This window comes from Schistocerca gregaria, chromosome X (genome assembly GCF_023897955.1).
Source record: "Schistocerca gregaria isolate iqSchGreg1 chromosome X, iqSchGreg1.2, whole genome shotgun sequence".
Classification (NCBI taxonomy): Eukaryota; Metazoa; Arthropoda; class Insecta; order Orthoptera; family Acrididae; genus Schistocerca; species Schistocerca gregaria.
The window spans coordinates 225,020,928-225,039,176 of record NC_064931.1 but is presented as its reverse complement, the minus strand read 5'-3'; positions in this window follow the sequence as shown (position 1 = coordinate 225,039,176).

Genomic DNA, 18,249 nt, shown 5'->3' with positions numbered 1-18,249 from the left:
GGCAGGAAACCACAGTGAGTGAGAGGGAGGAAGTAGTGTTGAGTTAGGTGATGATGGATACAGCAGGAGAGGATGGACTCCAAGACCTTACTGAACATGGAGGTGAGGCATATGAGGTATACGACGAGATGTTGGAAGGGGGTTTGTTGGGTTTAAAGAACAACAGGATGTGAGAGATCTTCCACAGGTTAGTGTAAAGGCCAATGGGAAGGATGGTGTTGTAAAGCGTGGAAAGGAAAGCAAGGAAGGAGAGAGGGCATTCCTTGATGTCAAAGTACGTGATGCAGTCGTGACCAGTGTTGGTGTTGCATTTGGAGGGGAGGATGAGTTTAATGTTCTGCTCTGTGATAGGAGTGTTAAACTGTGAGGGTGGTAACTGGAGAAAGTACCAGAAGCTGTGGGCAAGCAACAAGACAGTGGTATCGGTACACTCAATGATATCTGGGAGAGGGAGTAATCGAAGTGTTGGTCATCAGGTATGGAGAATACATCAGAGAGGAGGCAAGCAATATAGTTAGGGTTAATCAGGTTGGCAGGGAAGGGGTGGTGGTCACGGAGGAGTTGTTAATATGGGTCAGGATGTCTACCAGTAAGGCGCGGAAGGCGGAAAACTATTGTAGGAGTTGACAGGGAGGGGTGGCGTTGAGTCATGTGCATGTATGGTGCCAGTCTCTTCATTTCCTTGCTGTGAAAGTTTGTACCTGCCAGTGGTGGAGGACCCAGGCCGCTCGGCGCTGTACAGTCAAGCCATACTGATACTGTAGTATATTAAAAACGATGCGTATTCTTGGCGTCTGCTGAAAAGTCTAGTTATTGCGGAAATATTCGTTATCGGAGAGTACGCTCAGAGGAAAAAGTTTTAATAAATAACGTCGTTCAGTTCTGTCGATAAATAAATATAAACTTCGGTTATAGCGTTAGAAAGAGTCATGGTGAGAGCAGTAGCTGCAGTACAAAACTATTCTGCCATTACATGGATTAAAGGTATTGTGTGTACTTGTTATGGTGGCCGAGCGGTTCTAGGAGCTACAGTCTGGAACCGCGCGCCCGCTACGGTCGCAGGTTCGAATCCTGCTTCGGGCAAGGATGTGTGTGACGTCCTTAGGTTAGTTAGGTTTAAGTAGTTCTAAGTTCTTAGGGACTGATGACCTCAGCAGTTAAGTGTCATAGTGCTCAGAGCCATTTGAGCCATTTTTGTACTTGTTATGCAGCATCTAGATACACAGACACTGATGTTTTACACATTAACTATTAGATATAAAACAAATTTGATTTTTCCACACTATTCTATAAATTATGTAACAGCAAATCCTGTTCTGTATTTGTTAGTCAGTATTTAGTTAAAAGTTCATGCAACGAAATCTCTATTTCATTTTAATTTCTTACGCTTTCCTACAGATTCGCCTACTAATACCGAACGTATTTTTTTATCTGCTACACATTCAAGTTATTAGACCATAAAACAACAGTTTCATTTTAATTTCAACGCATCTCTGTGAAAGTACGTGTTAATTTCTGATGTATGAGAATTTTTAGATCATAACACAACCTCTTTAATTTCATTTTCAAAGGTTTAGTGTAAACGAACATAATAACATTATCGCATAATAAAAATCCGTTGTCTCCTAAACGCTCTGCTGAATTTTTTGGCCATAAGAGAAAAGTTATGTTCCATGTGTTCGCGTCTGTTGTCTTTCCACAGAAGAATGTGTTAACGCAATGCAGTTTTAAGTTTGTTTTATCCGCTGCCGCACACGAAGTACAGCTTAGGAACCATATCACATTCTGATTGAGCGTGACTAGAACAAGAAACAGCAGAATATCGAAACAGTTCACAGCTCTCCCACCCAAAACGCCAAATGTGAAGTGATCGGGTAATCATTATTATTTAAAACAAGTTAATTTGGGGGGGGGGGGCGCATGTAATATGGTTTGCATAGGGGCGGGAAATTCTTAAATCCGCCACTGTGCGGCATGCAGAATGTTTGCCCAGGTTGCGCCCAGGAGAATGGCGACATGAGAGGTCAACACGTTTCCAGGAGAGGGGAGTGAGGAAAACATCCCATGGGTGGAAGCGCATTAACGTGTAGAGGCCTCAGCAACACGCGGCCTGGCCAGAGTGGCCGAGCGGTTCTAGGCGCTACAGTCTGGAACCAAGCGACAGCTGCGTTCGCAGGTTCGAATCCTGCCTCGGGCATGGGTGTGTGTGATGTCCTTAGTCTAGTTAGGTTTAAGTAGTTCTAAGGGGACTGATGGCTTCAGATGTTAAGTCCCATAGTGCACAGAGCCATTTTTGAACCCACTGTAGTAACAGCAGCTAGACTGAAGTGAAGGGAGAAATAGCTATGTATCCTTACAATGAAAGTGTTTGTAAGTGATCATTCGGGCAGTCTGTGACTGTTACACAGATCTGTGCTAGAAACAGAATTCTCATAGTGTCCAGATTTCTCATTTGGAGAACAGTGTCTTACCATCAGCCATAAACCTTTTTTTTACGCTAGTATCAACACATCTATTGAATTGTGTGGTAAAATCCTAATACATCAAGAATTATTGCATCCACCCACTGCCTACCACTGCCTACCTGCAAGAAACATTCCTCCTCACTGCCATCTAACAGTGGAAAGTAACACCAGTCTTCCAGACAAGACCAGTGACGTCATTCTGAAATAACAAGGCCTCAGTCATACCACTGTAGCAAGCTAACCTATGGTGGCAGCAGTTCTCTATCTGCCAAACGGCTAAAAAGTCGTAACCACCACACTCAAGAGGTGTCATATTTATCAAGAACGCAATGAAATGTAACATTCGTAAATACTGGCCCCTGTGTGGATCACCTAATGAGTTTACTGACTTGAAGTAAAATTAATTTAATCCCTTCAAATCCACAAAAAAATAAATGGCATTAAAAGGAATGAGAATAGGTGTCGCTGAAAAATTAATAAGAAGGACCTATGGTATCAGAAATACACTCCTGGAAATTGAAATAAGAACACCGTGAATTCATTGTCCCAGGAAGGGGAAACTTTATTGACACATTCCTGGGGTCAGATACATCACATGATCACACTGACAGAACCTCAGGCACATAGACACAGGCCACAGAGCATGCACAATGTCGGCACTAGTACAGTTTACATCCACCTTTCGCAGCAATGCAGGCTTCTATTCTCCCATGGAGACGATCGTAGAGATGCTGGATGTAGTCCTGTGGAACGGCTTGCCATGCCATTTCCACCTGGCGCCTCAGTTGGACCAGCGTTCGTGCTGGACGTGCACACCGCGTGAGACGACGCTTCATCCAGTCCCAAACATGCTCAATGGGGGACAGATCCGGAGATCTTGCTGGCCAGGGTAGTTGACTTACACCTTCTAGAGCACGTTGGGTGGCACGGGATACATGTGGACGTGCATTGTCCTGTTGGAACAGCAAGTTTCCTTGCCGGTCTAGGAATGATAGAACGATGGGTTCGATAACGGTTTGGATGTACCGTGCACTATTCAGTGTCCCCTCGACGATCACCAGAGGTGTACGGCCAGTGTAGGAGATCGCTCCCCACACCATGATGCCGGGTGTTGGCCCTGTGTGCCTCGGTCGTATCCAGTCCTGATTGTGGCTCCAAACACGCATACGACCATCATTGGCACCAAGGCAGAAGCGACTCTCATCGCTGAAGACGACACGTCTGCATTCGTCCCTCCATTCACGCCTGTCGCTACACCACTGGAGGCAGGCTGCACGATGTTGGGGCGTGAGCGGAAGACGGCCTAACGGTGTGCGGGACCGTAGCCCAGCTTCATGGAGACGGTTGCGAATGGTCCTCGCCGATACCCCAGGAGCAACAGTGTCCCTAATTTGCTGGGAAGTGGCGGTGCGGTCCCCTACGGCACTGCGTAGCATCCTACGGTCTTGGCGTGCATCCGTGCGTCGCTGCGGTCCGGTCCCAGGTCGACGGGCACGTGCACCTTCCGCCGACCACTGGCGACAACATCGATGTACTGTGGAGACCTCACTCCCCACGTGTTGAGCAATTCGGCGGTACGTCCACCCGGCCTCCCGCATGTCCACTATACGCCCTCGCTCAAAGTCCGTCAACTGCACATACGGTTCACGTCCACGCTGTCGCGGCATGCTACCAGTGTTAAAGACTGCGATGGAGCTCCGTATGGCACGGAAAACTGGCTGACACTGACGGTGGCGGTGCACAAATGCTGCGCAGCTAGCGCCATTCTACGGCCAACACCGCGGTTCCTGGTGTGTCCGCTGTGCCGTGCGTGTGATCATTGCTTGTACAGCCCTCTCTCAGTGTCCGGAGCAAGTATGGTGGGTCTGACACACCGGTGTCAATGTGTTCTTTTTTCCATTTCCAGGAGTGTAGATTTATTAACTAATATTAAGGTCAAGAGAGAACAAACATATAAACAGAAACTTCAGCGGTATAACATTTCATTAACATGAACTCAGGTATGTAGCAATAGATCTGGGGAACCTAGCTGGAATTTACGTGTAGATCAGAGTGGCTACTGCGAGTGAGAGAATGCCAATCTAGGCAAGCTCACTCTGCTGTATCTTTCCACTGATTTGTCCCATGCATCAAAATATAATTAAACATGCAGTGACTACTCCCAGTACAAGGCTGCTATAAAAAGTTTACCATGAAAATAATTGATAAGCTTCTGAGTTGGCTGAAGCTGCGCAACATTGTTATCGATATAGCCAGTGAAAGACGAGATGCTGTCGTCTGCGTGCAAATGCTGCCAAAGCTGCTAGGTTCGGTGGCACATCGTACTGCAGGAGATGACCCCACTTCCACCAGTGATTGTCTCACGTCCGCGAAAATATACAGTTATGCTCGGGTGTCCGGACGTCTTTAGAACTAACAGCTCTCTCCATAGAAACGGAAGATCTCTAGCGATTGTACTCAGCGACGGTCGAGTAGCAAGTCATATCCTCTCCCGTTGCTCGAAAAACCGCCATTCCCTCCGATGGTTTTGAATAAACCTATCATGGCCTAGCAGTGGTTACCATGCCAATCTTGTTTTCTAGCAGAGATCTGATCTACCTCAACCAATCACTGCAGTGCAGTACACGTTCCGTTGGCTGAAAAACCAGCTCGCAATGCCTGGAAGTGTTGCAGCCAAACCTCAACGCATTTCGCAAGAAGGGAAGCTTCGTAGTTTAAACAAGCTCTGACTGGTCCATGGAACGATTAGTGGGCGCCGTGTCGGCAAGATGAGGAGGCATCTAAGAAACGTGATATCCGGAGAAATTCGTCGTCCCGTCTAACATGGTACGCTGTGTTAGCTGGACCCGCACACGGGATAAGGAGACCAAACTCCCACACGGCGTCCACTTGCTAATAAAGCGGTTAGGCCGGCGCCAGGATGCCCGGAATCGCCAGTTTCTGAACAGGTGTCATTTCGCATTCAGCCACGGCGTTGCCCTGCTCTTGCTTCGCCCGCTAGCGGAACAAGCACGACCGCCCGAATGGTGGCCCATAAACCACTACCGTGCAGGGCCAATGGCCAGTTTTGGTGACTACAAAGGGAGGCGAGGTCGCTTGCTGCTCGAGTACAGTTCTAAAGCTGCCCTTAATACAACGGTCACCTCCAGCGTCCAAAAATCCGAATTTAATTCTAGTACTGCTATTCAACTCCTTCAAGTTCCGTGAGATCTATCAGTCGTTTTCCCTAACGCTAATAGTCCAAAAGATTATTATCAGTCAGGGAGAATTTAGATACACCAAAGGCGAATGAAATTGTATGATAATCGCTGAAACAAAATGAACGGGGAAGTGTCTGATAGGTATTACCACGGCAGTGGCCTGCTCGAAAGCTGAGCCTTCTGTACTGCCTCACAAATCGTCGACCTCACTGCTTGCTGACGTTATGTCTGGCCCCGCCTCACCCAAGAGCCACAGTCCAATCTAGCAATCTTCCTCGACTAAAGGAAGGATGTCTGGCACCGCTTATGAATGCATCACTCGCTGTGATACAACCGCAGGTCGCATTCAGACACAACTTTCTTAGACAGTTGAAGGTAAGTGACATTCAAAAGAAGGTGTGTGTATTGTGTGAATGAGGGACGAAAACATCGTGCGTAAGTAACTTTTATCTAAATGCCTATGCCACTGTAGTTACAGTGATCACGGGTGTCAACTTTTTCGAATGGTCTGTATTAATTGCGATCAATTGCGATGTAAACATGTTGTCTGTTGTGTAAATCTTGTTGTTTACCTGTCATATCTACACTCTCCTTATCCCAAGCGACACAGCGGCAGCAGATGATATTCAAGCGTAATATTTACAATTCTTTTCACTCTTTTGGTTAACTATTCTTCGTTACTTTATTGCAAGATATTTATATGAGTGTAAATGTTTGGAGAATGGAGCTGCAATAGTACCTTTGTGTAAAGTAGTTGATATGAAACGCCATTTAGTGAAGGATAAATTTAGTACTGATTTTGATTTTTCAGGGAGATCATTGTCAATGGGATTTAGTATTTTTGTAAACATAATAGATCGGATGGTACTGGAATAATTATAACTCAGGCGTCAACAAGTGAGTAAGTGTTTCCTTGCTGGACATGTTTGACTTCTAGAGATAATTTTGACTGTCAGCAAAGAAATTGTTTTTTTTTTTTAAATACCTACTGTGATCAGAAGTTCCATGAATTAATTCATTGCGGAATCCTACATGGGCTCCAGCTCACGTGTTTAGAGAATAAATGTGAAAGTGATGAGTGGATTGTTCTCCTTGGGTATGGATTGGATGGGTGGTATTTATTTATTAGTAGAATTGATGATTGGCCAAGCATTCCCCAGATTTTCCCATTTTAATTAAAATGAACAAAAATGGTTTTACCCAACTTAATTTGTTATTCCTTTTCCGTGACACGCTACTGTAATCTTAATGTGGCACTTTCTAAGCATAAAAAATTTCTGCCAGTATGTGGTACTGAAAGGTGGAGACCTTATGGGCATGCCATCTTTCACACCTTGTTAATTATGTAGTCTCTGCAGAGGAATTGTAGCCATCTCAGCTATGTAGCTAGCCATCAGGAGGAATAATTATAGGTATACAGCGGTAGTAGTTATAGCATTACACTTTGCTGTAACGATGAGGATGGCAGGGATGCATGGTCAGAGCGACAGAAGGCAAGGAAACAGCTGTAGGCTGTTCCAGGAAAGCATGCGTGCTTCTACAGAAGTATGACCGCTTTGCTTGTGAGGGCAGGGTACAGCTACCAGTCATATAGTCGACCCAAGAGGGAGGCCCGGTCTTCAGCCAGACAATGAGCAGAGGCCTGCATTCCAGATGAGTATTGTCGTCCTCGGGTGTGCGACTGACAGAGCTTTATGGTTTACTCTGTGAAGGAGAGCACTGACCGCCGCAGGTCTGTAATGGACGCTCGTTTCTCTGGCGCCAAGTTTAGTGTGAGAGAGCGTAGATTTTTCCGGTAATCGTTTTCATTGGAGAAACACCACTGTGCTGTGTCTAGGCGGGAGTTGTGTCGCCATGTTATGAGTATGGCACTGGAACAATTTGCGCTGGCAGTTTGGCCATTGTAGGGGACCATGTTTTGCCATTCTACGAGCATTTGGTGTCGAGGAGGGAAGAGAGGAGACATTTTCGAGGCATTCGGTGGATGGATAGCGTAGAGGAGTGTGGCTTGCTTGTTTCTAGGTAGAGTCTCATCTCGTCTTAATAATATATTCTGACTTTCTCCCATGCATGATTCTTACAATCCTGGTCTTCAGATTTGCTCTTCTTAAATGACGTGCTTTTATTCTCTGACGTAGTTTCATTTTGTTCATCTAAAAGAAGAGATATTTAATTATACATGGTTTTTCAGGACGAATGTTCAATTTTCAGGAATATGAAAGGAATGCTAATTTGAAACAATAAACTTCACACGAACGTAAGTCCAGTTTGGAGTGGTTTCCAAGCTACAACATTTTAATGTATATTTGTTTCGGGGTTCGTGGTGCGCACCACTGTCTGTTATCCACCTAACATCTTTCATATTTTATTCTAGCCCAGTGTACCTTGTTACTTTCAGCCTATCTGCTCAGAATGTCTTTTAGCAATTAAACTAGTCCACTGAACGCACAGACTTCCATGGTTTGTTGTGAGTGAAGCAGACCGATGTATTGAGACTGTATAACAGAGAAGCATATCTTAACTGTGTTCGTACCCGAGCTGGCTAAAAACATCTACACTAATGGAAAATGGGCAGATGTAGTCTACGCTTACGGCTTGTGCCACGGAAGCGCTTCTGCTGCTGTCGCACAAAACCATCGGCGTTTTGCGACACATTGCAATCCTGATCGTAGAGTGTTTATCAGTGTTTTCAGCACCTTGCCTGTAAAATGTAATCTTCCAAGCTCCCATTTTTCAAGTGAACTTGTAATTCAACTACCTGTGCAGGAAAAGCAATATACTACGGAAATGGAGCAGTGTAGTCTTAATACCAGCAATTTACCCACTTCACATACAGCGTGTCCCCATACTTTACATTGGCGACAATGCACACGCCTTGAATGGTGTCACAGGTTAAGTGACAATCGTCATATACTTCCGTTAATACTATTCACTGATGGAGCTGCATTTACGCGGAATGGAATCAACAATACACATAACAATCGTCAATGGTAGTCAAACTTCACACGGTATAGTGGAAACCAATTTTAAAGTTCGTTTTTCGATCAGTGTTTGGTGCGGAATAGTCAGTCATTTGTTGATAGGTCGAGTCTTCTTAGAAAAGTGCATGAGGGGACCGAATTACTTGCCTTTTTAGGAAAATTCTATTGTTGAACACTTTCAGGATGTTCCTTCGGCTACACTGAGTACTTCCAGCACCACGGAGCCCCTCAGTATTTTACCAGACGTGTCCCAACTGCTGGACTGATCGTGTTGGTACACTCAACTGGCCACCGTGATCACCAGATCATGCATCATTAGGCTGTTGTTTGTGTGGTTGGGTGAAGTTCGAGTTGTACAAAAGAAAGGTTAATGTGCGTGATGAATCAGTTCGTCGTCTCGCTGCTGCCGCATGTTCCCACAGTAGTGCACAAACGCATTACAGTAGACTGTGGAATATTCGAACATTTGTTGTGAACTGTACAACAGCTGTGTGTGAAATGGACAATAATACTTAGAGATGAATGTAGTAAGAATACGTTTTTTTCCTATTGATGCTTTCCAAAAAGAATGTTGTAATGTTTACTTACTGTTGCTCATGCGTAAACATATCAATGTACATTATTTAATATCACAGTAAGCAAATAACAAAGTGCATTAAATGTGTTTTGTCTCGGAAACCATCCGAAATGGTGTGTATGTTCATATCAAGTTTTTGGCCTCAAATGATCGTCCCTGCTGGTAGCCCTAAATATTCAACATTCGTCCTGCGACGCCCTGTATTGTGAACGTGCTCTTTTTTAGATGTACGAAATGGAGCTAAGTCAAAGAGCAAAAGCACGTCGTCTAAGAATAGCATATCTGGAGACCAGGAATCTAAGAATGGCTCATTTCAGAAAGGAAAATTTTTTTATTAAGTCGAGATGAGACTGTACCTAGCGACATTCAAGCTAGAGAGCAAGAACGTAAATACATTGCTTTCCTCTTGGAAACTATAGCATGGTAGCAACTTTCTAGTCTAATGGTTTGAGGCCTCTGCTGCGATGCTGGGCCAAGTAGCCGTTTCATCTCAAATGTCTGAGATGTTCCCCTTGTCGATTCTGCTATCCAAAATCGCACCGTCTCTCACACAATGTAAAACACATTTTGACAATTTTGTTCCTCGGATAACCACTTTGGATACTCTTGGCAATTGTATTTATCAGGCAGTCTCATATTGCGTAAGATGCAAATGCTTCATTTGTAATCGGTAGTAAAAATGAATTACTTGTTGGTTTGTTACTAGTTCTTTCTGAAGAGGAACTGCCAAAATGTGATAACAATTCATTTAGAAAACCAAAGGAAATCGATTATTTTCGATAAACAGTAGTTTTTCACTATGGTCCTACGCACACATAAAAGATCACACCGTCTCGAGATGACAAGGAATTGACTGTTTAGGTTAGCGAGTCGATCTTCGCGTTCGCAATGCGCCACGATATGTGAGCCGTTGCCAGCCCGGTGTATTGGTGAGCCACACCGGTATAGAGAGCCCAACAAGCCAGCATGGGTAGAGTGGGTCACAGTGAAATAAGTCGGACTGACTCTGTTAACCCTACGCAAGCCAACCCTGCTGAGACGTGCGAAGGGAGTGTTCACCTCGAGCGCCGGGCTGAGACTAGCCTCACCTGGCCGTGATGCGCCGGGATATGAAACCCATTGTTTTTCATTGCGGTGTTCACACTGGAGGCTGGCCCGAGGCGGCACGGCGGGCGGAACTGCGCCGGCGATATCCAGAATGTTTAATATTTCCGACGTGAGTCGGCTGCACGTGCTAGCCGGTGAAGCTACTGTTCATCTTCTGCAACAAACGTGTCAGACGCCTCCAGTATGTTTTCATCAGAAGTGTCACTACAGAGGCTTCTTTTTGTGTTTATATGCAGGTTTCGTTATCACTGAAGAAATCTGAAAGTTTTCTCATGTCTTATCATACATCTAATGTTTCTTAGTCCACCTACATCTACTTAGTCCATCTATTTTCACACATCTGTGACAAAACGAAACTAAAAACACGTATATTCTCTTACTTCTTTATTATTGTCAAAATCAGATTAATGAAATAGATATGGAAATGTCTTAGACACGCTTATAGAAAAGGACTTTAAAAACTTGGGAAAAGGACGTCAGGGAAAAGTCCATGGAAAGGCAGTTCGTCTTGGCCTTCCTTTCACACAATTTCTTAAAATGTATCTTAAGCCTAAGAGCTATGCAGACTACCCCGTCAGGCAATATCTCAAGAATTTTCGCCTGTTAGTTTGTCTTTGTCACAAGATGAACATCATTCTGAGAGTTCGTAATTGGTTCCAGTACATGAAACATCGCAGTTGCCAAGTTACACTTCATTAAGAAAACAGAAAGAAGCAGTTGGAAAACTACGGGAGAATCTTTGCAACTCCTAAAGGACAAAATGCCTTTAATGACATCACAGCTAGACATTATGGAAGACACACATTACTTCCTGATATGCATCAGGTCTAGAATTTTCAGCAGCAAATACTGAATTGTGTTATGATTATTTCTGCAGTAACAATAAAGTTTTTCAAGGAAATTTGTACGTCTTTATGTAAAGTAAAAATCTCTCCTAAGCATCTGTCAGTAGTAGTAGCTTTATTCATTCTTAGATCTTTTTTTACAAGGATATAGGACATGTGAAAGTATTTACATGTTTAGACCAATTTAAAATAAGCTGAGTCGTATACACATACATTTACAGACTTCTAGTTAGAGACAACCATTAGATTTACTCCTGGTATACAATAATTTTTTTTACAAATAACTTATTAAATAATGTAATACCACAGTGATCACTCATATCACACTACCAGTCACAGCACACACTATACACACATTGTTTCATAACACTTCACTCACTACACACACAAACACACACACACTGGTGATCTCTGAGATATTTCCATTAGTGCAACTTCCCATTTGCTGTCCTGAGAAACTGTGTCAGCATCCCTCCATAATGAGTGAGATGGTGAGCTCAGAAAGAGGAAGAGGTGTTAGTATTGTGCTATGCATAGCTTGTGGATAAGTTTTTCTAGAAAAGGCAAAAAGAAAGAGAAAACATACTGTGAAGGTGTTAGGTGGGATGTTTTATAATCATTATTATTATTTATTTCTATAACTTTTTTTAGCAAACCCCCATTCTTTTTGTTTTCTAAGTAACCGTTCAATGTATAAAATGAATTGCATGACAGTACGTTTTAGCTGCCCTTTTAAATAAGTGTATTCGATTTCTATAGTCTCTTTTGGTAACTTATTGTACAATTTTATTCCTTGGTAGGAGATACTGTTTTCAATTTTATGTTTACTTTTTCTTGGTAAATGTAAGTTGGGTCTAGCTCTTGTTCCATAGTCATGGACAGAGCTTTTTGTGCAGTAACTACCGATGTTATTTTTGGTGTGTACAACTGAATGGTAAGTGTTTTGAACATACCTTTACAATGAGATAAACTACTATTTTTGCTTATTATTCTTATGACTCTTTTTTGGAGTTTCATAACTGTGTTCATATTTTTTGTATTTGTTCCCCAAAAAAGAATGCTTTAGCTGAGAACTGGGGGTACCTCTGAATAGTATGTAACTAAAAGACGCTGCATATTACACATTCATGTTAGCTTTCTAAGTCATAACATGCTGATCATACTCTATTTACAAGTACGTTTGTGTGTTCACACCACTACAACTGAGAATCTGTATTCATTTCTAGAAATTTTGCATTTGCTACACAGTCTGTAGAGGTGCCATTTACGTTTTATTTAACATTGTCATTTTCCGTCTTCAAACTGTAATTCATGGCATTAGTTTTCTTTATGTTCAGTGTCAATTTATTGCTTAATAACCAACCGTACACTTCCTTGAGAGTTTCATTTGCTTTCTCTGCAAGGAGTTCTCTTGTTCTCTGCATGACTAGAATACTGATGTCATCAGCGAAGAGAATTTTTTCACCATGAGCAACACTACCGGAAAAATCATTGATGTATATTCGGAATAGTATTCATTCTAGTATGGCACCTTGCGGAACCACTATATTAATGTACTTTGGTTCTGACAAGTGTTTTAATAAAGGCTTATATCTATTTGAAGTATTGCTATCTCCACTCTTCGTACCCTATCTGCTAGGTATTATCGAAACCAGTCATTAACTACCCATATTATTCCTAATGCCTCTAATTTAATTAATAGAATCTTGTGGTCGACTGTATCAAAGCCCTCAGAAATGTCCTAAAATATGCCTGTGACACACTCACCTTTGCCAAGAGCGTCAAGTACAACGTTCGTGAATTCTACTAGGGTTGACACCGTATTTTGGCCACATCGGAAACCATTTGCTTAATGAATTGTATTTATTCAGATTATTTATTAATCTGTCTTTTATAACTGCTTTTATTATTTTTGAGAATGGTGACAGCAGGGTAATGGGCATGCAGTTTTCTGCGTCTTCTGCATTAACTTCCTTAAGCCAAGGTACAGCTCTTCCTTGCTTTGACTGCTCTGGAAATGTCCCTGATGTGAAGGATTAATTTATTATATTTAGGGTACGTTGTATAATCTCTATGCATTGTTACAGTACACTCATTGGTATCTCATCTAAACCTACTGACTTCTTATTTTTTTATTTTTGAATGGTTTTATTGACTTCGTTCTCTGTAGTTGGAAGTAACGTCATTTTATTTAGTGAAACATTATTTACACGTATTAAATTTGGTTTGAGAAATTCTTGCTGTAATTTATCTGCAATACTTGAAAAATTCTCGTTCACATAGTTTGCTAAGTGTTTAGGAAAATTTATTACTTTATCCCCCTCCCTTAGCAGTACGTTTTTCAGCATTTTTTGCCTCTCCCCGTTTCCTTTTTTGTAACATCCCAGTCTTCTTTGCTTTTATTCTCTGTATTATATATTATTTTGTCAGTAAATGACTTTTTTGCAGCAATCAGCACCTTCCTATAGATATTTTTGTATCTATGATAGAAAGTTAGTGATTCTGGATAATTGCGATTCATTTCAATGGAACTGAGGTATTTAAGAGTTTGGGAGGACTTCCTCATACCTGCTGTCATCCATCTGTTATTGTGAAATGTTGATGCAGGCATGTGTACTTTTGGAAATGCCTTTTCAAAATTCAATTTAAATAATATGGAATATTTAGATAATTTCATATTCACATTAGTTCCCTTATACACTTCATCCCAGCTCTGCTTTGCTTGTTCTTTTGTAAAATCTTTTATTTTTATTTGATGAAGGTCATTTGTATGCTTGTACTTTAGGGAATGACTCGAGGACAGATTGTAGTGTTGTCATTTGACAGAGATGGTCAGATAGTCAGAGATCATTCACATTCTTCGTTCTCCATATTTGTGGCCACATGGTCACATGACTGGCCACATGACTGATGCAGTCATTTTGGTAACCCTTCTTGCACTTTTGACCAATAGGTACATGCCAAAATTGTGAAGATTATTTATCAGCGCTCAGATGGTTTCATTTATGATACTAGTGTTGATTTTAATGTCCCCACACAGAATTATGTTGACCTTTGTACTTGACACTTTATCTAGAACTTCCGTTAATTTATCGAAAAAATTGTCCACACTACCAATGGGAGATCTATACACACACAAAATGATTAATTTCTTGGAGATATCAAGCTCTGTTAATTCAGTAGCTCAGATGGTTTCATTTATGATACTAGTGTTGATTTTAATGTCCCCACACAGAATTATGTTGACCTTTGTACTTGACACTTTATCTAGAACTTCCGTTAATTTATCGAAAAAATTGTCCACACTACCAATGGGAGATCTATACACACACAAAATGATTAATTTCTTGGAGATATCAAGCTCTGTTAATTCAGTAGCTCATATTTCAAAGTGTTTGTCTTCACTTACTGTACTGAGGTCATGTATTGATTTGCACTGTTTTCCTTTTCGGACATAAATGCATGATCCTTCACCCCTTGAAGCAGTTCTATAGTAACAACTTGCACTTTCATACGAAGATAAAACTTCATGTTGGATATGCGTGTGTCTACGCCAGTGCTCACTATTTAGGGGAGGAGTCCATACCTTCTTGTTTCTTCTGTGCTTCAAAAATCGACGAATGACTGCACTGACAAAACAATACCAACGAAACATTGAAGTCGTTATTCTTTACGATGAGAACACTAGCGGCTGGAGCTGTGTTACCTACGACCTTGTATGTGTGCTGCTGAAAAATGGGAGTTCCCTTTCCGGTGCAACTCAACCATCGAAGGGGAAAAAGGAAGAAAAAAGGACAACGACATCCACACCTACATCAGTCCAAAACAGTTCATTTTCTTGTGTTTGAGGGTGTGGTGTGGTAACCCATTATTCATTCTGTTAACCGTGCCTAAGGGCGTCGATGTCGATGGAACATTAAACGTTAATCATTCTTCCTTCATTCCTTCTTTCTCTAGCAGTAGGGTAGCCGACCTGGGAAGTTCTGGTAGATAGAGGTGAGAATTTGAAAGTTTGAAGAGGTGGGATCAGGCAATTGAGGGAAAGTTGCACTGAAACGCAGCTCCACTTTCCTTTGGTTTCAACATATAAATTTCGTACAAGGAATATTATTCCCAAATGCTATGCACAATTCTTTGAAAGAGTTATGTAATTATTTACAAGTTGAGGTAATACACTCTCTCATAAATTCGAAAATGGAAGTATGAATACCCTGCGCATTAATCAAATTAGACACAGAAACATCTACATACCTAATCTTACGTATTTTAATCTCCGCCGTTTCTGATCTCCAACTATAAAGCAATTAAACAGATTGTCGCTTTTATTACAGTCCAACAAAACCTCATCTTATATTAATTTATTCTTCTCTTCTAGTACCAAATAGTAAATGTACGGTCTGTTAATTGTACCACGTGAATCACAAATAATTGCCTGCCTTTGATAATGTGAAGTGTGGACCGTTGCAAAACCGTGGCAGTTGATCGCCTTGCGTAATCGACCGTCGCCTAGGGAAAAGTTCGTATATATCTGCAGTTTACTGCACGTGGATGATTAACATCACATAGGGGTCCGCTACTAGACCTGCATTTATGTATAGTTTTTTCTCTCCTGCTGCGTTTGACACTGCTCTAAACGCGCCCAAATTCAGTAGGCCCGCGGTCGCGACACTGACACCACTCAGCAACTTCCATTTACTTGGGAAAGGGGACACATATCGTTGTCATTACCAGTCCAAAACTCTTTTGTTCTTTTAGCTATATTTCACCCGCTATGTGTGATCTAAAACGTATCGAACATTAAGCTACTCGCCATCAGACTTTTTCTACACAAGATGTATAAAACAAATAAACTTGTTTGACAGATAGCTTCATTTCACAATAACTGTTACAAATTATGAAAAGAAAAAAGGTTTACTAAGAACCAAAGATGCTACACTACAACGTGTAACAAAATCGGATTTTCAACACCGTACTTTCTTAAAACAGTACAGAACTAAAAATTCACTCAAAATCAAAAGTTCAGGTTTTCTTTTTTTACAAGGAAAGTAAAGCTTTTAAGGAAAAGATAAGTCCATAAAACGATGTGGTGTGGTTTTACATTCCGCCAAGAGTTACTATAACGTGAAAAGAAGAAGACAATTTCCCGTTTCCGCTATCGCGTTCCGGTGCGTAGTATGAACCACCCAGAAGGCGGTCTGAGCCGGCTCGGCCCTGGGCCGGTCCAATACATCCCACTACAAGCCCACCGTGGCACGCAGAATGAACGCAGCATAACGCGAGCTGGAAGCACACGATTTGACGCCTCTGGCCTTAACAGGAGAAACAGGAAACAATATGGAGTAACTCACATAAATTACAGCTGTTTGAGTTAGAAATTTTCTAGTGTGCTTTCTAGTGTACTAACGAGGACGCGTTGTAAGCTAAAAAGAGATGAATGGGAATTTTTAGAAAGGATGTAGAGATAAATTAATGGACTGCTTGTTTGTTGGATCCCAGGCGGAATCAACATGAATCCAACAAAGAGCCACCTCTTCACCTCACATCTGAATGACTGACAAGCGAACACAAACAGTAATATCGAAACAATTTACTAAAAATCGCCAATAAATACATCGTCTCAGGGCACTTTAACTGAGGAGATACGGCGCGAATGGGCTGACTGAGGAGCTGAATTCTCTGTTAAATCTCATAAAAGTCTTGACTCGCCCACTGCCAGTGCAGAGCTGGCTGTTGATGTTCATCAATCTTTGTCTTGGACTGCTGTCATGTCATTCATCTATACGAGTGGTAAATGCATTGCAGATAACTGAAATCTACTAGCGACTTAATGGTCTGTTCGCTTTGTGCAGGCCGAAAGGATCAACACCACGGTCCTTTGTTTACAGTTACACGACCAGCGCACTCGATGCTCAGCCTTAGGAGGGTCTGACTCTTAAATCTACGTTAAACGTTGCATACAGTCATATTATTGAGGCGACAAGTTAAGAATCGGATTGTAAGTGGATGTCGGTGGCTCACCATAATGATTCGTTGGTAGTAGAGTCAAAACTCCGATCTGCATTGAAATCAGACTGCAAAAGCAGCATCCAGTTAGGGACGGAATACTGGCTTTAGAAAGTAAACTTAAGTCTAAGGTCCATGAGAATAATCAGAATGAAAGGTCTGGACAGGGAATCGGAACAGCATGAAGTAAACTGACGTCATTACAGAATTGTATCAGGATCATAAATCAGTGCAGAGCAAGTCAGGACTACCCAGCATTAAAATAAAGCCCCAACACAGTCTCATTCGTCACTGAGTGTATTCACCGAGTGGTATTCACCAAGTAGATTTACTGAATGTCACCACCGATTCTCATCACTCTATTGAAACGGTCGCTCCACTATCCTTCTCTCCGAATTTGATTTGGATCATATCTCTCTTTCACAAAAAAAAATTTTCATTCTATCTTATCACTGGCTCACATGTGTTTTAGGAGTTTTCATCGTCCAGGTTATCAGCGCATTGGGTGACTTATGTCGGTACCAGCCAATAGAAGATTCCACTGGTATATCTCCTTCACTTAGTTTCTCGTCCTAGGATGTAAAAGTTTGCGGAAAACTGGCAACACTTTCATGTACAGGCGTGCTGCAAACGTTCTCACTCTTTTGCCAGGCGTAATAGGGCTCGCGGCGTGCCACATACAAGTTTATCCCTTCGAAGATAATTCAGGTGACTTTATTTTCGTCGGAGAACTGAAGGATAGTCATCTCCCGTGTTATATTTGTCGCACAGGTACGGAGTTAGCGAAGGAACGAATGTTCCAAGCGTAGAACACTACCTATTGGGGAGTGTCTCTGCCAGTCATAAATTATTTACAGTAAGGTCACTCTAGTGGGAAACAATATTATCCGTGCCACACCCCCACTGTTTATTACCCGTGTTTCGGAAGGGATTTCCACAGGCTATGGGTAGCACTTTGTAGCACTTTGTTGTCCTTTTGTGTCATATTTGGTATTCCATCACTATATAGACGTAAAATCTGTGAGAAAATGTGCAGAAACTAAAGTATCACAGAACCACAAAACGGCAAAC